We start from the raw sequence: 27708 nt of genomic DNA, 5'->3' as shown, positions 1-27708 counted from the left end.
TGAGAAACAATCAACAAATATGGTGCCGCTTCCGGTTATGTCAGACCCAAATCAACGACAATTTTGTGGTGGAATAATTGTATTTGTAGCAAATTATGGGCAGCGGAGGCGATATAAAAATCACTTGAACATTGAAAGGCACGTCTATTTTTTTTCTAGGATCGAGTAGCCGGTCGCCAGTGCTTGTCGACATCTCCGCATGTCTGGAATATACGTTTCCAAAATTATTAGAATTATATGCCTACGTGTGTATCCCAGAGGATTACTGGTACCTGTGAATGTGGAGTCATCGTATTTCTACACTGGCTATGTTTTGTCACTCCTGAACTCTATTGGATCTCGCAATGCTGGCTAAAGTGAAAATAAATTTGTGAATACACGCCGTGACTCACACCTGCTCAAAAATTTACGATTCTTCCTTTGGCCATGCTACACCCTTCCACCAAGTTTCAGGGAAATGAGAGTAGGCTTTGCGTAATCCTGCTTAAAAGACAGACAAACAAAAACTGAAAACGTCACCTCCTTAGTTAATAAATAAACAAATAAATAAAACTGAGCAGCTTTATAGTCTTGCTCTTTTCAACAAGACCCATTTGCTTTCGTGAAGCACTTAAAGCACTCATATCCTGCAGTGTAGCTATGCTGCAATAATAAATAGCTCGCTCTTTCTGATTCACTTGGATTCATTTCCAGGTTCCTGGACACAAACATAACTAAATGGGCTAGCTGGGAGTCTTTTCATTAATGCCAACAGATTCTGGAGATCTAAAACTCAAAGTTAGAACTGAATATTGTTTATATTAAAAAAAAAAAAAAAAGAAAGAAAGAATTCTCACACCTCAAGACACTGAGTGATGAAATCCTGATCTTGCTCCATGCTTCCAGTTGGATGTAGTGGTCTAGCTCGAATGAGTCACGCAAATCACTAAATTGTATGTACGTGTGCAACACAAAGCAGCAATTTCAGTGACCAATTACATGCAAATGAGGTACAGCACCGGCGTTCAAGATAGCCGGTATTGCATCGCAAAACGTGACCCAATTTTGAAGAATTGCTAATCAATTTCCCCAGTGTATCGCACAGAAATGCGATGCAAAAAGTTGGCCAACTTCTTTAAATATAAGCATTCCCAGGGTAACTGGGCTAGTCAGTGGCCGATTGTCCGGTGGGGGATGGATGGCAAAATTATTATAATAATAATAAAACGACAGTTTTCCATGATCGTGGTAATTAAAATGAAATATTTTGTATCAAATTGCTAGGTTTCAGTCACGTGACTTTTCTTAGCGGTTTTACCTAAAGTGAAATAGCTGGTGGTCTAAACAACTAGCGATAAGTTATCAGAGTACGCTCGTAATCTAGAAGCCACTGCTCATTTTAGATATATTCAGAAGATTGCTATGTGCAATGGAATCGACCCCGACAGTCTGGGAAAGAAGGATTTGTCATACGATCTCGAAAACTACCCTTCAGTCGAGTTCCCCGACATCTCGAACTATCTGGTGTTGCAGACATCCTTCTACACCGCAAAACAGATGAAAGCGTGGAAGAGTATGGAGGCTTACAAATTTTTTCTAAGTGGCTGGGTAAAGGACCTCGCTATCGAATCGCTGCCGAATGAATCCTGGATTGTTTTTGCCTGTGTAAGTATGTTTGTTTTTTTAAAGCTTTTCATTCGCGTCTTTACAACAAAGCGCTGCAAGTTGAAGTGTAAACAAACAGTTGGCTTGACTCTCACTTGTGTTGGCTCTTATCTCTCAGGTAAATCATTCACAAATGCCGCTTTTCCACTACCAACGCGGCTGAGTTGGGCTGAGCCGTGCGGTGCTGAGTCGGGCTGAGTCGAGCTGAGTGGGGCTGTTGGAGTTGCATTTCGACTACAACCGCGCTGAACCGTGCTGGCTGGAAGTGGGTGGACACGCTGGGTGGAGTTAGCGAAAGTGGGTGGACGTCACGTGATGTCGTTAGGCGACGCAAACAGTGACATCAGTGATCTTTTAAGCGGTAGTCTCACGACCCGGATAGTAAACAATAAACATGGAGGACATGGAGTCGTTAGTGTTGCTGGTCTTGGTGCTGTGGCTTGTTGTCACCGACAACAGATACTGGCAAGAGCGTATAGATGAGGCGAGGCGCATAAGGCTTCAGAAATTCTCGTAACTCATAATTATTCTTCTTCTGGGTTTACAGATCCCAGCGTGCTCACGGAGCGCGTGTGGGCACGTGAGGACACTCCTCCTCACCAATCAGTGCACAGGGGAGTGTCTCCTCACGCCCCTAGCCCCACTCGGCTCGGTTTGGCTCGCTTCAGCCCCACTCCAAAACCGTGAGAGTTTTGGGTGCTGGGTAGGGCTGAAGCGAGCTGAGTCGTGCTGCTCTGAGGTAGTCGAAACGCGAGCCGTGTCGGGCTGAAAAAGGGTAGTGGAAAAGGGCCAAAAGATCATCAGAAACCCCTTTAAAGACCTGGATCTTAGTTAAACAAGACGGAGAAGTGATCACAGAGCATTCTAACTGGATGGCTGGGTAAGAATTTTGTCTCAACCTTCATGCATATGGACTTTGTGAGGAGTAAACACAGAAACAGCTGGGGACTTTAGCGTGTCGTGACTTTAAAAAAAGTACAGTAAAATAACGACAGCAAGAAAAGTACTTGGAAAAACACTAACGCCATAGCTGAGAGGGAAATACAAACCTTTCACCAAGTGATCACTGTAAACTCGAGCGTGCTTCGACTCGGCTCCCTTCGATTTCAGCAAGAGGTTCAAAAGCCACCTTTCTCGACGTTTTTGTGAAATTCTGTATTTGTTTTTGTTTTTTTATTAGTTCACCGGGAACCCTGAAAAAATTTCAGTTTCACGGTTTGATCGATTCGAACAACTGAAAACAACACAAGCGGAAGGCATTTTTCATGCGAGCAATGCAGCTTCTCCATACAAACACTTTGTCAACTGAGCTTTGGTAGACCACCAGATAAAGTTTTGAATAACTTATGAGGTGGATGTGACGTCATGTGAAACCCAGCAGTAAGCCATTATGGTGTTGGACTTCGCTTTTAACATCGTTGGGGGCATTAGAACTTAAGCATAAATAGCATTAGTCATTAAATTTAGAAAAATACACCAAAACCTTGAACATTACTCAAATTTTGATTGCAAAATTAGCTCTAAAATGAGGGCTCAAACAGATGACATTCCTAGCCGGATATGAATGTGTAATGACCAAAAATGGGTCTTAAATCTTGCCATAGTAGGTGTACCATTACATTTGCATATTAGCGCAACGATATAAAGGATCACTGCAATAAAACATTGTTGTAAACTTGTCATAAGACTCGTGTCTTTATTTTCTGTCACTCGCACATTTATTACTTATATATAGATAGATATAGAGCATTTTTTTCAACACAAAAAAAAAAAGTCATCTTGATCGCTGTATGACACGGTAAAGCAACAAACCTAAATGATCGGTTGAAGAATCATTCTAGCCAATCATATGACCTGTGTGGCCCTGCTCACTCTTTATGCTATGTTTGCCTTGAGGTTGTAACTTACTTCCTGACCTTCGACTGGGAAAAGCCAAAAAGAACGCCCCCTCCGGACAAAATTCATACTCAGGAACTCTGCTACAAGTTCCTTCAAGTTCAGGAAGGAAGTTTATTGTTGTGCTAATAATAGGCTAATTGGTGGCTCTAAATTGACCGTAGGTGTGAATGGTTGTTTGTCTCTATTGCCGCTTTTCCACTACCAACGCGGCTGAGTTGGGCTGAGCCGTGCTGAGTTGGGCTGAGTCGAGCTGAGTGGGGCTGTTGGAGTTGCATTTCGACTACAACCGCGCTGAACCGTGCTGGCTGGAAGTGGGTGGACACATTGGGTGGAGTTAGCGAAAGTGGGTGGACGTCAGGTGATGTCGTTAGGCGGCGCAAACAGTGACATCAGTGACCTTTTAAGCGGTAGTCTCACGACCCGGATAGTAAACAATAAACATGGAGGACATGGAGTCGTTAGTGTTGCTGGTCTTGGTGCTGTGGCTTGTTGTCGCCGACAACGCCAACAGATACTGGCAAGAGCGTATAGATGAGGCGAGGCACATAAGGCTTCATAATTCTCATAATTCTCCTTCTTCCGGGTTTACGGTGTTTACAGATCCCAGCGTGCTCGCGGGGCGTGTGAGGACACTCCTCCTCACGAATCAGTGCACAGGGGAGTGTCTCCTCATGCCCCTAGCCTCACTCGGCTCGGTTTGGCTCGCTTCAGCCCCACTCCAAAACCGTGCGAGTTTTGGGGGCTGAGCAGGGCTGAAGCGAGCCGAGTCGTGCTGTTCTTAGATAGTCGAAACGCGAGCCGTGTCGGGCTGAAGTGAGCTGAAGCGAGCTGAAAAAGGGTAGTGGAAGAGGGCCATATGTGTCAGCCCTGCGATGACCTGGCGACTTGTCCAGGGTGTACCCCGCTGGAATAGGCTCCAGCTTGCCTGCGACCCTGCACAGGATAAGCGGTTACGGATAACGGATGGACGTGTGGATGCATCCAGCTTGTTAATTCTATAGCACTGACTATACAGTTCACCGTTCTGAGATGGTACAACACTTATTACCAGTTCGCCTACTAGTTTGTTGCTAACAAAAGATGAACGTGGCATCCGCGTCTCCCTCCTACTTAGCACCTCGAGTGCGAGCTTGATCACACCATTCTTCCCACTTCCAAGGTAATTCAAATCCAGCATTACATCCAATTTACTGTTTAATGATTTTTATCTTATCCTGGTCATATACCGTACGTATAACCCAACATCAATGGTGTACACAGACACCAGGAAGAAAAATAAACCTTGGAAGGACGTCGCAGACTTTGCCGTTTCCTCTCGTGAACTTAGTCCAAACCCGAGCACACATGTAAATCACACCTCCAATTGTCACACTGTTTAGTGTATTATTTAAATGAACGACAGTGAAACTATATATAGCGCCTACCATTTCTGCGTGCTGAACAGTCCACACCTATAAAACGGCTTATCAAAGAATAGTGTGTCAGACTGCACGAGGTTAGAGTCTAGATCAAAGGTCAGATAAACTTCTCCAAAACGGTTTTAATTTTTGTTTTCTGGGAAACGGCAGATTTATTTGAGTAGAAGGCACAACTCACCGTCATCCATTTTAATTTTTTATTTATACCTCAGAAATAACACGTACGTTGTTTTTATTGTGCAAAGCCCCTGTGTATAAAAAGCAAGCAACTGTTTCACCGCACATTGCTTACATGACGCACACTTCTCCCGAGTTACTCATCAGAATAAAACGAGTCTCGCGTCGGTTTCCAACATCCATATACAGATCTCTTTGTCTTCGGGGGAACAAAAGCTTCTCTGGTGACTACATTTCTTTTCAGCATTTTGTGGTGAAAGTGTGCGAGTTCAGACACGCCCGGGTAGAAACCCAAGACTCTTTACAGGAAGCAAGCTGTGACTTAACCCTGTGGTTCAAGGAGCATGGGGTTTGGATGCAGAGATGAATGACAAACGAGTGTATTACTATTGCAGCTCGTGTATGCCGAGCTGCCAGTTTGTTTCAAATCTCAATAATGTATTGTTTGTGACTCTGTGCTTCCAGAACGTGCCAAACTCCCACCATGCTGAAATCATCATCAGATGTAATGCCATATGGGTCAAAAGATTACATCTCCGCGCAAACATGATTTATGAGGAAGTTTGGGAATAAGGCTGTAGCTGGTTCAAGAGCAAAAACACTCAAAAGAGGACATGATAAACCTACAAGCCTTAAAACGTTGACTATCATTTTAGATTCTGGCCATTTTATACCATAAATTGTGCTTGACTGACCGACAGAAATATTGTTGATACGAAGACAAAACCTTGCTTGCAATAGCATTTATGACCTCGCACTCAAACCAGGCTGTGACCCAGAATAACCAATCCCACTGATGATTATTATTAAGTAGCCTCTGTACTAAAAATAGGAAGACTTTTATAACAGGAAAGGGTATTCAAGCAAAACAAATTACTTATTTGGGTAAGGTATAGGCATGTAACAATATTTCGTGTGATGATAAAAATCACAATACAAACTTATTCGGATTTGAATCGATCAGAAAAAGTTGCGATCGTCATCAGGCTGCGTAACCTTAGTTTTTCCTAGCTGTAATTGCGTTGTTTAGACAGCAGACGGCAATAGTGTACAATAGCAGGAACGCACATGACTTCGCTGTGGGTGGAAGTAACACAGCTCTAATGCTGTGAAAACGTTAAAATGGCTCTAAAATGCGAGAGCTGTTGTGCGATCGTTTGTACAAATAGATTTAACAAGAAATCTGGAGCTCTCTTTTTACAGACTGATGAAAAGTGAAGAAAAGAGAAGCAAATGGAGGTAGAACAAATGTTCGTAAACATTCATAGGCTGTTTTATTTTACTCCATCCTTTATAAACACGGGTAAATAATTATTGTTAGTTATTAACACACTTCTTTTATCAATTTAACAAAATGAATAAGCTGATAAATAGGAAAATAAAGGTTGCAGGTTTTTTGGTCATAAAATTTAACATTTTTTTCAAAAACATCCTGAAAAAAAAAATCTAAATCGTGAACCGAATCGAGAGCTGGGTGAATCGTTCTTTACCTTACTAGGCATGTAACGTCACAATTTCCGACACTAACAGGGAGAATTTAGAAAAAAGACATTATGTACTGAAAGTAGTCAAGAACAAGAGAACGTTGAAAGTATCTTATGTATACCCCAAGGTGGAACACCTTACATCAGTCATGATTTACTAATATACCCAGCCACTAGGGTTGTACGAGGCAGTGCATACTTTGCACCGGTCCCAAGCCCGGATAGATAGAAGGCCCAGTGTCAGATTAGCGTGAGCAAAACTGGTTATTAACCTTCTGAAACTCAAGTCTCATCATTCACTGCAATGTTCATCTTTTTTATAATAATTTACATATATTTATATGGCTGCAATTTTCATGGCGTGACCTTTCTCTGGTTTCCTCACACCTCACAAAAACATCCTGTCGGTCTGACTGACCGTGCTAAATTGCCACGAGGCGTGAATGAAGGCACAGCTAGACTGTAAAACAAAAACACGCGCACGGTAATTAATATGCATCTTTGCGCCTGTCTCGAAAGAAATTGTCAAGTCCGTTTATTTGTACAGCGCTTTTAACAACAGACGCTATCGCAAAGCAGCTTTACAGAAAAATAAAGACTTGAAAAACATATGAACTAAATTTTATCACTGATGAGCAAGCCTGTGGCGACAGGGGCAAGGAAAAACTCCCTGAGACGACATGAGGAAGAAACCAGACTCAAAAGGGAACCCATCCTCATCTGGGTGAGAACAGATAACGCGATTATAAATAACTTACTTCTATAAATTGTCAAATAAATACAAAGAATTTAAAATGGACCCAATTCACACATTAACGTGAAAAAGAGTGTTCCAGTCGGTTGATAACATTAACCACCTTTCTCAAGTGCAGTGATGTTTCCAGAAAACTCTGCTGTGCTAACTTACCACACATCACCTCGCTGCAGTGCACAGGTTTATTTTTCTTTGATAATTTGGGGCATCACCACAAAATGAGTCCAGTTCATCAAAAAAAAAAAAGGGGGGGGGGGGGGTGTTTGGATATTCTACATTGACAATTATCTTTAAAATAAAGCTTCGTTTCTTGAACGCTAGGGCTGTAACAATATGCGTATCGAAATCGAAATCGCGATACGCAGAGCCACGATCCGTGTCGCGATACAAGAAGGCAGAATCGCGGTACACCCTTTCAAACTTCTCCTCAGCCCAAAAACAGAGGTGCTTCCAAACTTCAATTTAGGAATACTTTACTTTTTATTTAAATTACATTTTAAACTTACTTAAATTACTTTTATTTTTTATATCTATTAGTAAGTCGTTTTTTCGCCGACCTGCGACAATCTTCTGCGAGTCACGCAACGTCCACACTCGCCACTGGCCGAGCATTCATTTCTTTTAAGCGGTCGCCATTCTGGTTGCGACGCGGGGAGCGAATCTGTAAACAAGCAGCTCATTGGCTGGCTAGATGTGCCACAAGCCAATCACAATCACTTGACCGGAAAGGCATGCAGTGTTGCCAGATTGGGCGGGTTTAGGTGCTTTTTGGCTGGTTTTGAACATATGTTGGGGTGGAAAACGTTAGCAATATCTGGCAACACTGAAGGCATGTCTGCTTGGGCGGAAGCCTTCTGCGGTAGTTACATTTTGACACGCGAGCAATGTTTCACCATAAAAATTCCGTAATTTCCATCTGTTTTCCGCGATCACAGAAAATCATTGGCCCTATGAGAGTGAGACAGTGAGAGAGCCACCCCCCCAAAAAAAATCTTAACGGATTTACACGATTTAGAAAAATGACTTTCAGAACCGAAAAAAACAGAGCTTCCGGCTCAACAGTATTATTTTGAGAAATAAAACAGTCTTTGGATATACATTTGTTCATTTTTGCATACATATTACTCATTCTCTGCAGTGGTCTGAATTATTTGTTATTAAATAGTTAATGTAAGTAAGTAAATAAGTCAAATTTACTACTTTAAAAATACATTTTAAAAAAATCGTGGGTGTATTGAATCGTGGGTCAAAAATCGCGATACGAATCGACTCGTGAGTTGGGTGTATCGTTACAGCCCTATTAAACGCGGTTCAGCCGATCCAGAGAAATTGGTGAAAATATTTACAGCATCATAACAGAAAATCAGCGATAAAATGTGAGATTTTTAAGTCGATATGAATGCTCAGCACACATTTATAGATTGTTTTACAGTATAATATTTCAGTGACTGATTCATTATACAGTGGCATGCAAAAGTTTGGGCACCCTTACTGAAAATGTCTGTTACTGTGAATAGTTAAGTGAGCAGAAGATGAACTGATCACCAAAAGGCATAAACGTAAAAGACGACATTTCTTTTCAGCAAGATGTGTATTTTTGTTTTGTACAACTGGAGAGTGAAAAAAGAAAAGGAACACCATGCGAAAGTTTGGGCACCCCAATACATTTGAGCTCTCGGGTAACTTTTACCAAGGTTCCAGACCTTAATTAGCTTATTGAGCTTGTAAAAATTCTTCGTTAGGAAAAGTCAGATGATGCAGATTTCAAAGCTGTATAAATTCTGACTTCAACTTGTTCCTAAAATCAACAGCCATGGGCTCCTCTAAGCAACTCCCTCGCATTCTGAATAATAAAATAATTGATGCTCACAAAGCAGGAGAAGGCTACAAGAACGTAGCAAAGTGTTTTCAGGTAGCGGTTTCCTCAGATCGTAATGTTAAGAAACGGCAGTTAACAGAAACAGTGGAGATCAAGGTGAGGTCTGGAAGATGAAGAAAACTTTCTGAAAGAACTGCTCCTTGGATTGCTAGAAAGGCAAATAAAACCCCCTGTTTGACTGCAAAAGACCTTCAGAAAGATTTAGCAGACCCTGGAGTGGTGGTGCACTGTTCTACTATGCAGCGACACCTGAACAAATATGACCTATATGAGAGAGTCTCATCTCATCATCTCTAGTCGCTTTATCCTATTCTACAGGGTCGCAGGCAAGCTGGAGCCTATCCCAGCTGACTACAGGTGAAAGGCGGGGTACACCCTGGACAAGTCGCCAGGTCATCACAGGGCTGACACAGACAACCATTCACACTCACATTCACACCTACGGTCAATTTAGAGTCACCAGTTAACCTAACCTGCATGTCTTTGGACTGTGGGGGAAACCGGAGCACCCGGAAGAAACCCACCATGACAGTCATCAGAAGAAAACCTTTCCTGCGTCCTAGCCACAAAATTCAGCGTCTGAAGTTTGCAAACGAACATCTAAATAAGCCTGATGCATTTTGGAAACAAGTCCTGTGGACTGATGAAATCAAAATAGAACTTTTTGGCCACAATGTGCAAAGGTATGTTTGAAGAAAAAAAAAGGGTGAGAAATTTCAGGAAAAGAACACCTCTCCAACTCTGAAGCATGGGTGTGGATCGATCATGCTTTGGGGTTGTGTTGCAGCCAGTGGCACAGGGCACATTTCACTGGTCGAGGGAAGCATGGATTCAAATAAATACCAGCAAATTCTGGAAGCAAACATCACACCATCTGCAAAAAAGTTGAAGTTAAAAAAAAAAAAAAAAAAAAAAAAAAGGATGGGTCCTACAATAAAGACGATGATCCAAAAAACACACCTCAAAATCTACAATGGAATACCTCAAGAGGCACAAGCTGAAGGTTTTGCCCTGGCCCTCACAGTCCCCTGACCTAAACATCATTGAATATCTGTGGATAGATCTCAAAAGAGGGCGGCACGGTGGTGTAGTGGTTAGCGCTGTCGCCTCACAGCAAGAAGGTCCTGGGTTCGAGCCCCGGGGCCGGCGAGGGCCTTTCTGTGCGGAGTTTGCATGTTCTCCCCGTGTCCGCATGGGTTTCCTCCGGGTGCTCCGGTTTCCCCCACAGTCCAAAGACATGCAGGTTAGGTTAACTGGTGACTCTAAATTGACCGTAGGTGTGAATGTGAGTGTGAATGGTTGTCTGTGTCTATGTGTCAGCCCTGTGATGACCTGGCGACTTGTCCAGGGTGTACCCCGCCTTTCGCCCATAGTCAGCTGGGATAGGCTCCAGCTTGCCTGCGACCCTGTAGAAGGATAAAGCGGCTAGAGATAATGAGAGATGAGATGAGATCTCAAAAGAGCAGTGCATGCAAGACAGCCCAAGAAACTTGTAGAACTGGAAGCCTTTTGCAAAGACAAATGTGTGAAAATCCCCTAGGTAAGAACTGAAAGATTATTAGCTGGCTACAAAAAGTGTTTACAAGCTGTGATACTTGCCAAAGGGGGTGTTACTAGGTACTAACCATGCACAGTGCCCAAACTTTTGCTTTGGGCCCTTTTCCTTTTTTGCCACTTTGAAAATGCAAAAGAAGAAAATAAATTGTTTTTGCTTAAAATATAAAGGGAATGAGTGGTTCAAGGTGAAGGTGGGACTCCATCAAGGATCTGCTTTGAGTCCTTTTTTGTTTGCCATAGTGATGGATAGCTTGACGGACGAAGTGAGGCAAGAGTCACCATGGAACAGGATGTTTGCGGATGATATTGTGATATGTGGTGAAACTACAAAGGAGGTTGAGCTGGGTTTGGAGAGATGGAGGGTGCATTGGTACGAAGAGGAATGAAGGTGAGCAGTAGCAAAACAGAATACATGTGCATCAATGAGAATGGGGATGAGAGTGTAGTGAAGATGCAAGCAGTAGACGTAAAGAAAGTTGGTGAATTCCAAGTACCTGGGGTCAACTGTGCAGGAAAATGGGGGCTGCGATAGCAAGGTGAGAAAGAGAGTGCAGGCAGGGTGGAGCAGTTGGAGAAGGATTTCGGGAGTCATTTGTGATCGGAAAGTCCCAGCAAAAGTGAAAGGTAAGATGTATAAGACAGCAGTGAGACCAGCTGTGATGTACGGATTGGAGACCGCAAAGTTGGAGGTGGCGGAGTTGAGGATGTTAAGGTTTGCGATGGGAGGTTGGACAGGATAAGGAACGAGCACATCAGATGGACAGCACATGTGGAGAGCTTGGGAATTAAGCGAAGAGAGATGAGACTGAGATGGTATGGGCACATCCTGAGAAGAGATGCAGAGCATGTTGGAAGGAGAATGTTGAGGATGGAGCTGCCAGGCACACGAAAACGAGGAAGGCCAAAGAGGAGATACATGGATGTGGCGAGAGAGGACATGAAAGTGGCAGGCGTGGTAGAGAAGGATGCGGAAGACAGGGAGCAATGGAGACGAAAGCGCCGCTGTGGCGACCCCTAATCGGGAGCAGCCAAAAGATGATAAAGGGAATGAGTCATCTTTAACTTTATGCCTTTTGGCAATCATTTTATCTTCAACTTGCTTAACTGGTCACAGTAACAGCAATTTTGACCAGGGGTGCCCAAACTTTTTAGATCAAGGAATGCATTTACGGCAAAATTAGAAAACATTACGTGGGTCTCCCCCCCAGAGAGCTATATCTCGGAATGAACTTCTGCAATAACAGACTCGTTTTGTGGCGACACGCCTCATTCTCAAAACATGTGAGCGATATGTGTAACATTCCAGCCATACCCGACTAAAACCGATGTTGCTCTTTGGACTTCATCCTGGTCAGGATTAGGTGAAGCCAAAACCTATCCCTGGAATGCATCATTTCATTGCACACACAGTGAGACACTCATTCACGCCCAGGGATAAGGGTTGTTTTACAATCAGGGTACAAAGTTTGTGTCACAGGGGTCCAAAATTCAAATTGATTCAAACTGGTTCTTGTACCAGTTTTTAAGTGAAGGACAAGTTAAAGAACAGATTTCAGGTAATTTTTTGACATGTGTGTATGGTAGTTTTGTGTAATCTGCTATAAGATGGGAGAAACAAATGAAGTGATTCTCAGGAGGACTTTTTTTTTTGACAATTCAGAATCCACTACTTCCATAGTGCTTTTAAATATAAGGCTGTAAGCTTTGTGTTAGTTGTCTCTAATATTTATGTCCCAATATCTTGACCACATTTTAGGATGAAAATAATCATTTTATATATGTTATTTTATATTGAAAAATTAGCTGTCTCGGAGAGGACTTTTTTTTTTTTTTTACACAATTACATACTAATTTGATCAAAATAGTCTGAAAACTTACTGGCATTCAACATTAAAACCTAACTACGTTTCCAATGATATGGAACCAAATATTTGTTTTATGGTATAAAGAATGATTGAAGTGCATCCCTTTTGGAGCTACCTGCGGTCAAAAAAGCACTTTTTCTAAATGACAAGTAATTTTGCTAAATATGACATATATTGCCATACATTCACCAAAAATAACGTTAGCACCAAATTTTTTTTTCTTTTTGCATGGTAAATAGAGCTATCACAGGGCTACAATAAACTAGCCTGGCTAACGCGACTTCAAAGCTCTCCGAGCATTTGGTCTGGCCAAGCTATTAAGCCAGACCGTTTCCCAGAGCTCGTGGTTGACCCGCGTCCCTGAAATGCCTCAGTTTGTTACTGGTCGAAGCCAGAAAAGGCTGTGACGAAGCTTAAACCAATCACATCACTCTTTCCTCTGACGTATGTGACGCGACGGGGCTAACTGGTAGATTAAACTCTTACCGAAGCCGGTCGGGAGCAAGGCGAAAACGTCCTTCCTTTCAATAAATACCTCCAGGGCTGCTCTTTGCTCCGTTTTCAATGAGAACTTCCCGTTGAATGCTTTCAATACAGCATCTACCGCTGTGTTAAAGGCTTGCCGCTGCTCCATGTTCGTGATGTGAATGAAGCGCTTCCGGCATAGATTCTGTAAACAATCTATGGCTTCCGGTCGCAGTTCTACTACGTCACTGCCTTGAACACGCCTCTACCCAGGGCCGTTGGAGATGCTCAAAGTTGATTGGTTCCCGATTTTTCGGGAGCTTGGAAATGCTGTAGATAGCCTGCCTGGCCAGACTAAGCTCGGAACAGGCCCTCGTATTGCGTCACGCTTAGGATGGGCGGGCCCAGGCTAACAATAAACAACCAAGTTTATTTAGTCAAGCCTTTTGATATTGAAGATAAGTGTTAAATGTGATTTTTAGCTTGCGTACCCTGATTGTAAAACAACCCGTAAGCGAGAATCCACTGATTCACGCGTATTCGAATGGTGGGAGGAAATGCACGGGCACACACACACAAGCTCGGGATATACTTTTTCCAGATTCTAACAGAAGACAAAGAATAACACCAAATTAGCAATACAACTAAATTAACTGCCAGAATGAACGCATCCCAAACACCAAGTTCTGCAGGTGTCAGTGTTATATGGTGCAACTGTGGTTTACGCTCATTTTCAGCCAACTCTCTCTGGCACCATGGTTTACTTATCGTAATGCTTGAGTAGCTTTGGTTTAAAAAAAATAAAACAAAATCTGATTCTATCTTGTACTACAACAGACATGCTGTGGAACAGGAAAATGCCTCAGAGACACCACAGACATGAAACTTTCCTCTCTCTCTCATTTCCAACTGCATAATTTTTACTGCATGAAGCACACATCTTCAGAAGGTTTTAAGAGCAGGAAAAACAAGTAGGACAAAAAAAAAAAAAAACCACCAACTCTTACTTGTGATAAGCAAGCAGTTACAAATGAATGACTTCTTTTGAGAAAAAAAAGGAAGTGACTTGACAAATTATTTGATTTGCAAATGAGTCCAAAATCTTTTCCTGTAAACTGAAAGTGTGCATTTTGCAATGAACTTAATTATTAATTAGCCAGGTTAATTGTTAAAAATTTTACACTTAGCAATAAAACTAATAGACAAAGTGACCATGACTGAGGAACAAAATATTACCACAGCCTGCTTTGAATCAAAGGAATCGACTCCCGCTCGAACTTCTCGTAAATCGGTTGGTCCGAAAGAATCGGCTCAAGTGAGTCGGCTCGGTCACTGCAGCTGCTTCTGAGGCGAAATATTCTTTGTGAAGACACCAAGCGTGTTGAGACAACTCGAAATTTCTCAACACGGTTTTAACAAAATCACCTTACATCCTCCATACACTGTTAGCAAAACAGAAATTTAACGAATATGTAGATAAAACGATTATCTGCACTGTGAAAAGCAGAATGTTTATTCACGAACACTTTCCTTGGAGCTAACCTTAACGTGTCAGAGCAGCAAAATAGCCCTATTATTATTATTATTTCCTTCGCATTCCTGTCATAATATACACAATTTTATCTGGTTAACTTATTACCTGAAGCAAATTATTGAGACTTTCTCACCTTCTGTATGGGTTTAAATCCTCCAATTGTAACGTTTAGTCTAGAAAATCTTCTCACAAGTGTTGCTTGGCGGCGTTAAACAAGACCATTCTGCCCACACTCTCTAAACTAGAACTTCACCTGAAGAAAACCAGACAGGGAGGGATTCAACATGTCGGACTCCCTTCACAAAGCCTGCCCTGGTTTAAAAAGCACCGGGAAAACGCTGTAAACCGGCAGGAGGCGGCTGGGTTTCCGTCTAAAGTCGTTTTCGGTTGCCAAAAGGGAGCGACCCACGAATATGGAAGGCCAAACATGCCATAAATGTCTAAACTCACCTTCTTCGACTCCACACAACACAAAAGCCAGTATCTCACTGGGCTGCGACACAACATCTCATTATCTCTAGCAGCTTTATCCTGTTCTACAGGGTCACAGGCAAGCTGGAGCCTATCCCAGCTGACTACGGGCGAAAGGCGGGGTACACCCTGGACAAGTCGCCAGGTCATCACAGGGCTGACACATAGACAACCATTCACACTCACATTCACACCTACGGTCAATTTAGAGCCACCAGTTAACCTAACCGGCGGCACGGTGGTTAACGCTGTCGCCTCACAGCAAGAAGGTCCGGGTTGGAGCCCCGTGGCTGGTGAGGGCCTTTCTGTGCAGAGTTTGCATGTTCTCCCTGTGTCCGCGTGGGTTTCTTCCGGGTGCTCTGGTTTCCCCCACAGTCCAAAGACATGCAGGTTAGGTTAACTGGTGACTCTAAATTGACCGTAGGTGTGAATGTGAGTGTGAATGGTTGTCTGTGTCTATGTGTCAGTCCTGTGATGACCTGGCGACTTGTCCAGGGTGTACCCCGCCTTTCGCCCATAATCAGCTGGGATAGGCTTATGACATCGGTGACAGAGAGCTGTTGGCCGTCAAGCTAGCCCTGGAGGAGTGGAGGCACTGGCTTGAGGGGTCAGAGCTCCCCTTCCTTGTCTGGACTGACCACAAAAACCTAGAATACCTCAAGTCCGCCAAGCATCTTAATTCACGACAAGCCCTATGGTCTCTCTTCTTCTCCCGGTTCCGATTCATGCTCTCCTACCGCCCAGGCTCCAAGAACAGCAAACCCGACGCCCTATCCAGGATATTCTCTGCCCGCCAGGAGGAGTCTAGTATGCCCGAAACTATCCTCCCTCCACGCTGTCTGGTGGGGGCCGCCCTACTTGAGGTAGAGACATTGGTGCAGAAGGCCCTGGAGCAGGACCCTGGAGAAGGTAATTCAAGCAACATACCACCTAACCATCTGCTTGTTCCCTGTTCTGTGCGAACCCAGGTGCTGCAGTGGGGTCATGGCTCCAAGTTGGCTTGTCACCCAGGAGCTGCTCGAACCCTGGCACTCACCCAACAGCGCTTCTGGTGGCCATCCATCAAGGAAGACGTCCAGGAGTTTGTAGAAGCCTGCGACACATGTGCCCGGAACAAGACCGCCAATCGACCCCCCTGTTGGCCTGCTAAGACCCTTCCCAATTCCTCATCGACCCTGGTCTCACATCGCCCTGGACTTCATCACAGGACTCCCCAACTCAGGTGGCAACACATGCATCCTCAGTTATTGACCATTTCTCCAAGACAGTCCATTTCATCCCTCTGCCCGACCTTCCCGCAGCTAAAGAAACCGCCGAATTACTCATCCTTCACGTTTTCCACCTACAAGGACTCCCCACTGATATCATCTCTGACCGGGGTCCTCAGTTCACTGCGCAGTTCTGGAGGGCCTTCTGCAAACTCATTGGGGCCTCCTGTAGTCTCTCCTCAGGGTTCCATCCTCAAACCAACGGCCAGGCGGAACAGGCGAATCAAGATTTGGAGGTGGCACTCAGGTGCATGGTGTCCAGGGATGCCAGTTCTTGGAGTAAGTACTTACCTTGGGTCAAGTACGCTCACAACACTCTCCCTTCATCTGCCACAGGTCTCTCACCCTTCCAGTGCTCCCTAGGTTACCAACCACCACTCTTCCCCACCCAAGAGGAGGTCGTCGCCATACCCTCAGCCCAGACCTTCATACACCGCTGCAGGAGGATGTGGGCATTGGCCTGGAGAAGACTCATTCGCTCCACCCTCGCATCCAAGAAGCAGGCAGACAAACGCTGCTCTAAGGCACCCACCTACCGGGTGGGGCAGCGAGTCATGTTCTCCATGCACCATCTGCCACTCAGAACTGTCTCCCGCAAGCTGGCACCCAGATACCTAGGACCCTTCCTCGTCAGCAAGGTAATCAATCCATGTTCCATCAGACTGGCATTAGCACTCACCATGCGACGTATTCACCCCACTTTCCACGTGTCACAGCTTAAACCTCTGGGCTCTAGTTATTTTCATTTAAATGCTCGGTAGTTGAAAAAAAAATAATTGATAGACGAGATGAGATGTCAGGCCCAATATATTGACACCGGGAAATGCTGCGGATGGCAGGCTAATGTGGCCTATCGGCACACTGTCAAGTAATCGTTACCTATATCCACTAGGGAGGGCGGTTTAATTATTCTTCAAAAGGGCTCTTATTTAGTATTATGACAAAAGTAGGAATTTATCATAACTACCAAGATAAACCGTTTGGGCACAAGTCTTGTTGAGATCCGGGGTCACCGCGATCAGAGTTGGCCGAGTCGCTGTCCGATTCTGAGGCCGCACGGTCAAACCAGTGAGCCACATTCACCGATTGCTTTGCAACAGCCATAGGTTCATACATATATGGTTTCACCTCTCAATCTTCAATTTGGAGAGTTCCTACTTCAAAATCACTATCGCTTTCAGACATTTTATGCAACCTCTCACAACCAAAGTCCGTACACGTGTGCTCAGTTTGCAAGTAAACACAGAACTGCTCCCAGTCTGTTTGTCTTGAATGACGTCACGACGACTGCCCCCCTGGTGGTAAAAGTGAGATGGTGAGTGTGGTGGTAAGTGAGATGTAAACAAACCTTCGGAACTTGCTCAAACCAGTATATTTTAACAGTTTTATTCAATTTTAGGGTGCAAATTAGACACTAGGAAGACTGAATTTGCTTTTTGGGTCGTTCTTCTAGAAAATAAAGTTGATATTCTACGTTCCACCTCCGACCCTTGCCTATGACCTTTAAGCGTTAACAATAAATCTAATATAGTAATTTTTACAATTAAATTGATTCATATAGGTAGCGGTCTGAATGAATGACCTTGACGTCCGTGACATCACAGCAGGAAGTCTATCGGTCTCATCGCCATTTCTACTATACGAAAACACAGAGCTGACTGCAACTCCGATCCTCCATGCCACGTAGATGTGCCAGCAACACAACAGAAGGTGGATTTACGTTGCATTCATGGCCCAAGAATGTTCAAACTGCAAAGATTTGGACGTGTTTTGCAAGTTGTTCACAGGCACATTGGGTGCCGACGAAGTGGTCTCTCCTCTGAACATTTTACTGAAGACTCATATGAGACCTCTGATCTGTTGAGGAGTGTTGGCTATAAGCCCGTATTGAAAGAGGGTGCAGTACCAACAATTAAATAAAACTACAAGAAAAGGAAAGTAAGTTCAGTTGCACCAGTTCTCCCGGAGTGAGCCAAGGGTTGTTGGTAAAACCCGGGATGGAACGGGACGTGACATATTATCGCTCGGGCAGTGACCTCCCTGCAGTTGTTGCTAAAACTGGTGATGTCCCGTTCCAGCCCAGGTTTTAGTAATTGCCTGAGCCGAGCAGTAATGGCGGAGTACTCAGTATGGAGAAAATGGAGAACGAGTGGACAAGCCATCTGATTTCTCCGCTGGATATTGTTGCCATCTCGCCCTTACGTGGAAGAAGTGAATGAACAGAGAACTGAACGAACAACTGAAAGTCAGATTGTTTTGAAACAATCGGCCACAAGCTCGGCCTTCAAGAAGCAAGAACACAGACGGGTAAGCTCCGACTCTCATTTGGATACAAAACAACACGTTGTTTACCTACATTGAGATTAATACATGTAACTTGTATTGTGTGTTTAAGTTATCAGTATAAGATTATTTAATTTGCTTCAGAATGTGATTGTCTCAGTTCATCTGATTATTTAAAAACCGGTTCCTGCTGTGATGTCACGCGCTCAGGGCTGGCTGGCTCAGCAGGGCAGCTCGAACGCCAACTTTGCGGTTGATTTTAACTCTCAAAAATATATTTGTTTATTCCCATTTATGCAGCATACAAGAGTCAAGGATGGAGAGACTATCCACTCAGAAATGTATTTAAAACTAAAGGTTCTGCGTAGCTCCTTTATCAATTCCAGTGCTAGAGCAGCGGCCACAATTATCGACACCTTAACGATCTTTTGGCCGTTGCAAAAGTAGAAAAGACTTTCAATATGTGAATTGTGTATGAATAATTACTCAAACGTCCACTGAAAGAGTTGATTCCTGATTACTTAGTGTATCAGATCACGTGACACTGTTCCACAATTATCGACACCCAGATGATTATTTATTTAAAAAATAATTGGTATGTGGTATTGTTAACAAAACATAGTTTTTACATAAAATGTGTTTTACACAGACTTGTATTTAGTAGAAAATATCTTTCATATAAATATCTCGATGTCGGTGCTTACGTAAATGAAGAAGTAATTCTAATGTTTATAAACAAATGAACTGAATGTTTAACCTGTGTCAAATCTTTTTGTTCCACTTTCTAAGTATTTTTGTAGATCACATTTTGTTAATCGCTCATTGTTGTTTGTATTAATTTCTAGTTCTGTAGGGGTGGCACAGTGGTGTAGTGGTTCGCACTGTTGCGTCACAGCAAGAAGGTCCTGTATTTGAACCCAGAAGACGGTGAGGGCCTTTCTGTGTGGAGTTTTCATGTTCTCCCCATGTCTGCGTGGGTTTCCTCTGGGTGCTCTGGTTTCCCCCACAGTCCAAAGACATGCAGGTTAGGTTAACTGGTGGCTTTAAACTGACCGTAGGTGTGAATGGTTGTTTGTCTCTGTGTCAACCTTGTAATAACCTAGAGACTTGTCCTACCCCGCCTTCGCCCATAGTCAACTGGGATAGGCTACAGCTTGCCTGCGACCCTGCAGAACAGGATAAGCGGCTACAGATAATGGATGGATGAATAGTTTTGTAGTTTACCAATAAATGTCAACAGGCAATTGACACTGTAACCGCATGTCATTCCTCCAACCAAAATATAAAATGTCTACTGATATTGTAATATGTGGTCAATATTTACAACAAACGGCAAAAAAAAATTTTCAGAATGGAATAGAAAAATCTGAATATTTCAAGCATGTCTTTTTTTTTATATGCAAGGAATTTAATTCTGGTCTAATTCTATTTATTGCAATAGGATTCCAAATACTCTATAAACATTCCATTCTGTTATGAATCAGAAAAAAAATTATTAGAAATCACAGTACTTTTTTTTTTAAAGTACTTCATCTACTCCAACAATGTTACACAAAAAATCAATCCATAACAGTTGCAAATGTCACTGAATTCCACAGGGTGTCGATAATGGTGGACACTGGTGAAAGCGACCACTATTATCGACACCTCACGTGACTTCTCAAACGCACATTTAGATACAAAATGGCGACTGTCAAATGAAAGCATAAGAAACAAAGTAGGTTTTGACAAGGATATCATGAAATATCTGTGAATTTGATATGTAAAAACATGTCCATGATCATTCCACCATGTGATGATAACGTCCGGGTTTTCCTCAAATAGATGATTGTGCTTAAAAAAAAAAAAATTCCATCTCAGGTACCGAGCTGTGTCATCAGACGACAAGCTCAAAGGATGAGGAGAGTCTTCCGGTTAATTTAATTCACCAGTAATAACTCTTGTAACTGAAACTCACCTTTGTAAAATTGTTTTTTATTGGTAAATCTGAAAAGGTGTCGATAATTGTAGCTGCCGCTCTATTATAGTCTCTGTTAAAGAAAAATGTCAAGATCCTCGGCTGTATCTGAATTTTCAGTTTGTATGAAGAATGGTTAAGTACCTGCAACCTAACCATAATTGTAGTACGTTCTACAAAGTATACAAACGACTAGCAAGGACACAATTCAGACACACTCCGCTGCCATCTTACCCGTCCTCTGACCCAGATGACGTATACCCATGTATGCCGCGAAAAAAATCTCTCTGCAACAGCAAAAACGTTTTCCTGACTTGAATTCATCATCTTCGTTGGTTATTCAGAGGCTCCAACTGAATTATGGGATAGCACAGTGTACTACGTTTGTATACTACGGATTAAGTAGATCATCCAGGTACTGTTCGACTACTAATAAATGTGCAATGAGTATTCAGACACCCTACGTACTGCTTTTTGTGTATTAATAGTTTGGAAGTATGCGTATTTGGATGCAGCCCTTGACACTGGAACAGTCCTTCGGTGGGATTTGATGACATGGCGTTCTTGAAATGCAGCCAGATCAGAACCCTTTCTTGAAATTGAGAAACACCCATGGATCCCAAGTAAAAGCCAACTATGCCACCATGTCTTTTAAACCAAGAATGTAGGGATGGCACTGGATGAATATCAAGATTTTCCTAAAAATGATAAATTGGTTGGTAACTAAAATTACACTATAATACACTTAGCAGAGCAAGAGGGGTCTGGAGTAAACTACCATTTAATAAGGTACTATTCATCTTCCTGGCTAATCCCTTGACCAAGAGTGGCATTTCCATTATTTATAACAAACTTTCATGTTTAGACCATACCACCTCCTTACATTATCTTAAGACAGCCTGGGCAGATGATCTAGGTGTAGCCATGACAGAGGAGCTGTGGATGGAGGCCTAAATGCCAGTACATTCATCTTCAGTCTGTGCTAGACATGGGTTCTGACAGTTCAAAGTTTCACACTTCTTACATACAGTGGTGCTTGAAAGTTTCATTTTCCTCAATAAATAAATGACCAAGTATAATCTTTTTGTCTCATTTGTTTAACTGGGTTCTCTTTATCTACTTTTAGGACTTGTGTGATAATCTGATGTTTTAGGTCATATTTATACAGAAATATAGAAAATTCTAAAGGGTTCACAAACATTCAAGCAACACTGTAGGTCAAAGAAAAAACTCTGTAAAACGTATCCGGGTGCGAATCCTGCACGTGATGGCTGTGGACTGCCGCCTGCTTCATTAGCCCATATTATGTTCTGGCAGTGTCCAAGAATCGTACCTTATTGGCAAACCATTTTTGAATCAATGTCAGACACCATGGGTAAACCTATTGATCCTAATCCATTGATGGAATTTTTTGGAGCCAAGAGTTCAGATCTCATGCTAACCAGCTTTCAACATAGCATGAAATTCTTTATAACCCTTCTAGAATGCAGGCTGATATAATTAAACTGGAAGCGGGCACAGGGCCCACACTCACTCTGCTCTTATGAAAGATGTTATTCAGCATTTGCATTCTCATCTCATTATCTCTAGCCGCTTTATCCTTCTACAGGGTCGCAGGCAAGCTGGAGCCTATCCCAGCTGACTACGGGCGAAAGGCAGGGTACACCCTGGACAAGTCGCCAGGTCATCACAGGGCTGACACATAGACACAGACAACCATTCACATTCACACCTACGGTCAATTTAGAGTCACCAGTTAACCTAACCTGCATGTCTTTGGACTGTGGGGGAAACCGGAGCACCTGGAGGAAACCCACGCGGACACGGGGAGAACATGCAAACTCCGCACAGAAAGGCCCTCGCCGGCCACGGGGCTCAAACCCAGGACCTTCTTGCTGTGAGGCAACAGCGCTAACCACTACACCACCGTGCCGCCCTAGCATTTGCATTAAGAAAAAAATTAAACACTCACTGGGAGGGTGTGAGGATAAATTCTACAAGATCTGGCAGCCCTTCAGAGTGCTTCAATCACAGTACATTTACTCTTCCTGCAAACTAGCCTCGTCTAATTAGGGGTCACCAAAAACCAATTTTTTGGACATCATATTTGTCTTTCTCCTCCCTCTTCTTTTCTTTTTTCTTTATGTTTACATGTTTGTTTTGGTAAATATGTTCTGAAAACCCCAATAAAAAGAGCTGTAAAAAAATAATAATAAGGCACTATTACTGATTGGTGATCATGGTCTTTATGCAGTTGAGGATAGTGCTTTAAACAAACTTCCACAACAGTTTGTGCCATGTTGCATCAATGATTTTCATTGGTAACTGTTTTTGGGGATTGGGCCAAAACTACTTTTGTAAGAATCGGTTTCTCAGGAAGTCTGTCCTTTTAAATAAATGAATGAATGAATGAATGAATGAATGACCAACCAACCAACCCCTCTCACTCTCAATGCTACATTTAAGCAGAACTCACAACCTCATCCTCAATGTGGACAAGACAAAGGAGATGGTGACTGACTTCAGGAGGGCTGGCAAACACCATCAGACACCGCTGCAAATCAACAGTGCTGCTGTGGAGAGGGTCAGCAGTGTGAAGTTCCTGGGAATTCACTTAGCTGATGACCTGACCTGGACTACCAACACAACAGCAGCTCCACCCCCTCCAGAGACTCAGAAAAGCAGGTCTCCCCACTGTTTACTGGGGTGGCCTAAAGGTTAGAGAAGCGGCTTTGGGACTAAAAGGTCACTGGTTCGATTCCCTGGACCAGCAGGAATGGCTGAAGTGCCCTTGAGCAAGGCACCTGTAATGTATTGTTGTTGAGAGTTCATGTTTGCCTTTGGGCTTCTGTAGCTGCCTACCTGTGTATCATTCTCTGCACCCTGTACTGCTCTATATGTGTGCGCGCCAAGGAAGCAGTAAAATATAAGTCTTGTGCAACACTGGCCTTGTTACTGTGTTACGCTCAACATACGCAAAATGAGTATATTACACGGTGTCAGAAGTCTGTCAAGAACAGTACACGCAGTCATGACTACGCAGTTTGATCAACCCAGGATGCCGCCGATCTTTATCAAGAATTCGAGAGGTTCCGCTGCCACATGAGTTTCATCTTTGCTGGTCCTCTCTCGACCTAACCCCCACTTGCTCCCTGGGCACTGTAGTATATAGCTGCCCCCTGCTCTAGGTATGCGTATGTGCATGTATTCACTGCTTCAGATGGGTTAAATACAGAGGAGGAATTTGCTGTCCTTGAGTGTACATGTGACAAGGGCTTCTTCTTCCCTCACCACCACCTTCTACAGGTGCACCATTATGAGCATCTTAACATACAGCCTCACTTCCTGGTTTGGGAGCTACGACAAGAAGAAGCAGCTAAACAGGATCATTGGTGCCCCTTTCCCTTCCCTGGTGGAGATCTACCAGAAGTGCTGCACTTGCAGGGCTGTCTCCATCATTAAGGACTTTCCCCACCTCATTGTCTCTTCCCAGATGGTAGGAGGGAGGAACCAGCAGGATACTAAACAGCTTCTTCCCACAAGCTGTAAGAATAATAAATGGACTGTGTGCCCCCCCCCCCCCCCCCCCCCAATAGCTTGACAGCAACGAAGTACATTTACTTGAGTACTGTACTTAAGTACATTTTTTGAGTATCTGTACTTTACTTGAGTATTTTTTGGGGGGGCAACTTATGACTTTAATTTCACTACATTTGAAAGACATATCATATTTTTCACTCTACTACATTTCTACCAAGGTCCTCATTACTATGAAGCAGCTTTGAAAGTTGATGCTTTTTTCTTTTCTTTTCTAAAATGTGATTGGTTTTTACGCAGGTGACACTGAGACAGTCTATCAGTAATCACAAGGGTCACGTCACGTCCATAGACTGTATAAAATCAAGTTCAATGATTTCCCCACAGCATTATTTAAACACGATCAGTTGATGGCAGAATGGAAGGAAGCTGTTCTTCAGGGGACTGCACACACTCATGGCTATAGCTAGAACCCATGTTTCAGTTCTCTGAAAGGAATAGAGTCGTTTTGTTTTAAATGTTTGCTTTGTTTGCCTAAAACGAACATCACGTCCTACAAAAACTTGCTGTCTGACCTGCGGAAGCATATTGAGGTCTGTCAACGTTTTATTCCAAGAGAAAGCTTGTAATAAAGTTGTCTGTAGTTTTAGAGCTAGCGATAACATTGCAATAGCTGTGCAGTCTGGTTAGTCAAATGACTTTCTATGGATTTTCCCGCCAAGTTGCCATAGCCTTGTCCACGGCTAACGTTTACACATAGCTAGTTAACTTGGACACTGTTAGTTAGCATGTAAAAACAGAGTTACGCTAACATGAATAACTTATCTGAAGTCCTTTCAGAAATATGTTTTAGCATAATCTTGCCAAATAAACAAATGTAGAAATCTTTCTTTTCTCGTAGCGTTAGCTACCCAATATGATTTTGAGTTTGAAAAGAGTTTGCTAGCATGTCAGGTGAAGCTTCACTGACTAGCTAACTTAACGTTAAACCACCATGATGGCACAGCATGTGTGTTCATTTTGTGAATTCACATTTCTGCCTTTGGTAATGTTAACATTGTAGCTTTTGTGATCTTGCATAATTACTATAGCTACTACTTTTTTTTTTTAACAGTAGCCAGAGAGCTAAACTAGCTAGCATCTTATTGATGATTCTGACACTGGCAGAGCTGTGTCAGAACACGACCATGCTGCTTTGTGGGGGGGTGGGTATGAGTGTTAAAATTAAAAATAAAATGACAATGGCTCTTTTCCAGTTCAGTTGTGTTTCATTTTGTAATGTTCTTTTTTTGGGGGCTTTTTTCACCTTTATTGGATAGGACAGTGTAGAGACAGGAAATGAGCGGGAGAGAAAGACGGGGAGGGACCGGGAAATGACCTCGGGCCGGAATCGAACCCGGGTCCCCGGACCCATGGCACGACGCCCCCTTCATTTTGTAATGTTCTACCAGGCGTTTATTCTACAAGTTAGTCAGTACAGCTGTGCTCATAAGCTTACATACCCTGGCAGAATCTATGATTCTTTGACCATTTTTCAGAGAATATAAATGATAACACAAAAACATCTTTTCCACTCATGCTTAGTGGTTGGGTGAAACCATTTATTGTCAAACAACTGTGTTTTCTCTTTTTAAATCATAATGACAACAGAAACTACCCAAATGACCCTGATCAAAAGTTCACATACCCTGGTGATTTTGGCTTGATAACATGCACAGAAGTTGACACAAATGGGTTTGAATGGCTACTAAAGGTAACATCCTCACCTGTGATCTGTTTGCTTGTAATCAGTGTGTGCATAAAAGCTGAGTGAGTTTCTGGGATCCAGACAGACTCTTGCATCTTTCATCCAGCTACTGACATTTCAGAATTCTGAGTCATGGGGAAAGCAAAAGAATTGTCAACAGATCTACGGGAAAAGGTAGTTGAACTGTATAAAACAGGAAAGGGATACAAAAAGATATCCACGGAATTGATAATGCCAGTCAGCAGTGTTCAAACTGTGATTAACAAATGGAAAATCAGGGGCTCTGTTAAAACCAAACTACGGTCAGGTAGACCAACAAAAATTTCAGCCACAACTGCCAGGAAAATTGCTCGGGATGCAAAGAAAAACCCACAAATAACATCAGCTGAAATACAGGACTCTCTGAAAACTAGCGGTGTAGCTGTTTCAAGATGCACAATAAGGAGGCACTTGAAGAAAAATGGGCTGCATGGTCGAGTCGCCAGAAGAAAGCCATTACTGCACAAATGCCACAAAGTATCTCGCCTACAATACGCCAAACAGCACAGAGACAAGCCTCAAAACTTCTGGAACAAGGTAATTTGGAGTGATAAGACCAAAATTGAACTTTTTGGCCACAACCATAAACGTTACATTTGGAGACAGCCCAGGAATTTACAGGAACTGGAGGCTTTTTGCCAAGAAGAATGGGCAGCTTTAACATCTGAGAAAATAAAGAGCCTCATCCACAACTACCACAAAAGACTTGAGGCTGTCATTGATGTTAGAGGGGGCAATACACGGTATTAAGAACTGGGGTATGTAAACTTTTGATCAGGGTCATTTGGATGTTTTTTGTTGTCATTATGATTTAAAAATAGAAAACACAGTTGTTTATCAATAAATGGCTTCACCCAACCACTAGCCATGAGTGGGGAAAAAAGTTTTTGTGTTATCATTCATATTCTCTGAAAAAAGGCCAAGAAAGCAAAAATTCTGCCAGGGTATGTAACAGTGGCGGCTGGTAGTCTTTCAAACAGGGGAGGCTGGTCGGTTACGATATTTCCAGATTTTAAAAGAAAAAACACATCAATTTTGCCCATACTCTTGCCTCTGATCTGGCTGATTGTTGGCAGGGTCACAAACTGTGAAATAGGTTCTTTTGGCCCATTAGCCTACTGTCCAATATACATGATGTTGGGGGGGGGGGGGGGGGGGGTATATTTTAATATTTTATATTTTAAAATTGTGGCATGTGGCATGTTGTTTAAAAATTGATCATTATTGAAAGCAGCTCTTTGTCAGGAACCTCAGCAGTAACAGCAGAGTGTTCTGGAATAGGCACAAGCACTGACCTTGGGGAGCCAAACATAGAGCTGGGTGCCACACATTTCATTCAATGACACTTTCCCTATATTTTACTTATTTTGACTGAGAAATGATTTATTGACAATTTTGATAACCCTTCACTTTTAATCCAGGTCTGTAGTGTGAAATGTTCTCGGCTGTGTTTTAGTTTAAAAACGTTTTCCAAATTGTAGCTGTGTTTAATTCATATCCAGAAAAATATATATTCCAATATAATATACTCAGCATAAACATTTTAAATAGATTCTATATTTTTGGTCCATCCATGACATATTACTAAAGTAGCCTATTTACTGTTGTTGATGTGGGTCACTTGCTGTTAGCCAATTCACTTTCTCGTACCAGGAGAGCTGAAAGGAATGAGTATTATTCCCTACCTTTTTCACCAAGTCAATTTGAGGCGTTGGTCTACCCTGCTCTTT

At 42.8% G+C, this 27708-nt stretch overlaps 1 protein-coding gene across 2 annotated transcripts in view; it reads right to left on the bottom strand.

The window, feature by feature from the left end:
• Window positions 1-15176, bottom strand: part of LOC132884905 (inactive rhomboid protein 2-like) — a 102621-nt gene extending 87445 nt beyond the window's left edge. The window contains exon 1 of one of the 2 annotated variants that reach the window (XM_060918955.1): window positions 15127-15176. The gene's annotated coding sequence lies outside the window, so the exon portion shown is untranslated. Of the gene's footprint in view, window positions 1-14809; window positions 15046-15126 lie in introns of those variants that run through there. The other variant, XM_060918954.1, reaches the window with a different exon arrangement.
• Between the last annotated feature and the right edge of the window lie 12532 nt (window positions 15177-27708).

The sequence above is a fragment of the Neoarius graeffei genome, chromosome 4, assembly GCF_027579695.1.
Source record: "Neoarius graeffei isolate fNeoGra1 chromosome 4, fNeoGra1.pri, whole genome shotgun sequence".
NCBI classification, from domain to species: domain Eukaryota; kingdom Metazoa; phylum Chordata; class Actinopteri; order Siluriformes; family Ariidae; genus Neoarius; species Neoarius graeffei.
This window is presented reverse-complemented; position numbering and strand designations above follow the sequence as displayed.